Source organism: Bufo bufo, chromosome 3 (assembly GCF_905171765.1).
Source record: "Bufo bufo chromosome 3, aBufBuf1.1, whole genome shotgun sequence".
In the NCBI taxonomy this organism is placed as follows: Eukaryota; Metazoa; Chordata; class Amphibia; order Anura; family Bufonidae; genus Bufo; species Bufo bufo.
The window spans coordinates 189,600,908-189,603,620 of record NC_053391.1 but is presented as its reverse complement, the minus strand read 5'-3'; the positions used below and the strand labels follow the sequence as shown (position 1 = coordinate 189,603,620).

The following is a 2,713-nucleotide window of genomic DNA, read 5'->3' as shown; positions in this document are numbered from 1 at the left end:
TCAAAAGCAGTCCACACGGTGGGAAAAACCACAGGCCCATGGAAGCAAGCGTCCCTGCAGGCATCTAAGAACTGTCGCCTGCAAGACCACGCGGCCCAAGGCAGGGACCGCCGATGCATAAGTATGCACCTGGTAAATTTTCGTGAACGTGTGTAAGGAGGACCAGTAGCCGCCTTACACAACTGAGCAGCCGAAACGCTATTCTCCCAAGCCCAAGAAGCGCCCACCGCTCAGTGAAGTGAGCCGTGACACCTAAGGGCGGAACCCTGCTTCGGGAGCGGTAAGTTTCAGCAGTTGCAGACCGGATCCAATGTGCAATCGCCACCTTGGAGGCCGCCAATCCCTAGCGAGGACCCTTCAGAAGACAAAAAGGGGGTCCGTATGCCAGAAGAGACTGGAGGCTGCCAAATATTGATCGGAGCTCTGACAACGTCCAATAATGTAACTTCCTTCCGTAGGGTGTGAAGGGGAGGGATAGTGAAGGAAGGACAATGTCCTCATTGATATGGAAGTCAGAGACCACCTTCGGGAGAAGAAGGAATGAGCGGAGAACCGCCTTATCCTTGTGAAGAACCAGGAAGGGCTTTCTGCAAGAGAGCGCCCCCAACTCGGACGCCCGTCTGATGGATGTGATAGCCACAAGAAAAGACTACCCTCTAGGACAGGAGCCGGAGTGAGATCTCCCACAAGGGCTCAAAGGGAGAAGACTGGAACGCTGAGAAAACTATATTCGGATCCCAAGGCAGTAAGGAGGGTATGGAGGAACCGTATGTGCCACTCCCAGAAGGAAGGTTTCCATGGCACCAGGGAAACCAGAGTACACTGGAAGCTGCCCCAGGATAGAAGCGCAAACACCTGACCCATCAAGGTAAGGGCTAAACCAGGTCCAACCCTGATAGTAGAAAGGATAGGATAGCGGGGAGAGAAAAAACGGAGTGAGGGGATGTCCCGGCTTTCACAGAAGCCCAAGAAGGACCTCCAGGTCCTAATAGATCTTGGGCGATGCAGGCTTCATGGCGTGTATCATAGTGCAGATGACATCCGCCGAAAACCCTCTCCACGTCAGAATGGCGGTTTCAATAGCCATGCCGTCAAACAAAGACCCTAAATTCTGATGTAGGATTGGACCCTGTGAAGAAGGTCGTCTCTGAGCGGCAGTGACCAAGGGACCTCTCCTGGAAGGAGAACGAGGTCGGCGTACCACGCGCGACGGGGTCAAATCGGAGCAACTAGGATTTTTCTAAATGTCCTCCAGCTTGAGTTTCTGTAGAACCCTGGGAAGTAGGGGAAGAAACATGTAAGGAGGGAGAACTCTCACCAAGGAGAAATCAGGGCGTCCACGTCACATGCTTCCGGAACACTGGCTCTGGAGAGAAGGTGGGAAGCTTTGTGTAGATACCGTTAGCACACCCGGACCAATGGAAGAGTCCCTGTAAAAGGAGGGATGTGGGGTGGCGCCACAGCCCACCAGTCGGGACCAGAGCGTGCCTGGAATGGAAGGCCACCAAGCGAATACCCAGTGCAAATGCAGATGAGGGAAGGTAGTAACGTAGGAACTACTAAGGCATGCGGGGTGGCTATGAACCATGAGCCACAGGAGAAGAACAGGCTAGGTCTAAAGCCCATTTCACTACTGAGACCGGTGCTATACGGAAGCAGCCAAAGATTAAGTGGCTGTGCAAAAAAACTCTGCCTGATGAGGAAGCTAGGCAAGGGGAGTCACACTGTATTGCTAGCCCCATACCCCAGTAGAGGCGAGAGTCACCCACAGAGGCCACCGAATAAGTGCCCCTGCCTTGTAGGGGAACAACTATGCCGCCAGAACAGGGACTGCCCCTGGAGAGTTAAACTGGCTAGAGATGCCACGAGGTAGGTGGCAATGCCTTAACCGTAGGTGTGCTGTGAAGGTGGAGCAGCCTCTTCCATCCTTGTCAAGGGGAGTGCTAACCTTCTCTTCTTTCATACTAATCATTTGCCCTCACTGTAGAGCAGGCCCCTGAGTGATAATGAACGAGGGAGGGAGGGAGGGGGAAGAGGGCTAATACTTACCTAGTCCCATGTACTCACCTCATCCTGCCCCCATCTTCACCCTTCCTCTTCTCCAGCAGGGTCACCCTTTTAGCTGCTGGCACCATAGTGGCAGGACGCTGGAAGAGGGACTTGGATGGGTGACCCTTCTGCTGGCGGGATGCAGGGGAGCGAGGCTGCCCTGGTCCACCTTGTCTTCTTGTGGGGGAGTAGGCAGCGTGGCGGGCCAACACTGGCGTGCTCCCCCAGGAGAACAGGGAGGTGAGGTGACCACTGTTTCCCACCTGAAAGAAGGAAAAATAAAATAAAAAATCTTCAGGAGCTACCCAGCAGAGCAGGGAGGTCTTGCCTCCTATTGACACTAGAAAAAACTGAAGCTCTCTCTCCAGGGGGTATAGCTGCCAGGGGAGGAGCTAACAGCTTTTACTAGTGTCAACGCCTCCTAGAAGACATAGCTATACCCATGGTTCCTGTGTCTCCCCAATGAATATGGGCGAGAAATAGGACATGCTCTATATTTTTGCGGCGCAGTGGAACGAAACTGCGGATGCGGACAGCACACAAAACTGTGGAACGGATGAAGACCCATTCATATAGTCGTGTGAATGGACCCTTAGTTGTTAGGTTTATTATAAACCTTATTGCCACTTGCTATTAGATATGCTTTTATAAATGCTGACCTTGT

General features: G+C 52.9%; 1 non-coding gene across 1 annotated transcript; it reads right to left on the bottom strand.

Moving 5' to 3' along the window:
• Window positions 1–1,841: 1,841 nt before the first annotated feature.
• On the bottom strand, window positions 1,842–1,970 carry LOC120996870. Its single transcript, XR_005777967.1, has one exon. It is a non-coding gene; the product is annotated as a U6atac minor spliceosomal RNA (small nuclear RNA).
• Between the last annotated feature and the right edge of the window lie 743 nt (window positions 1,971–2,713).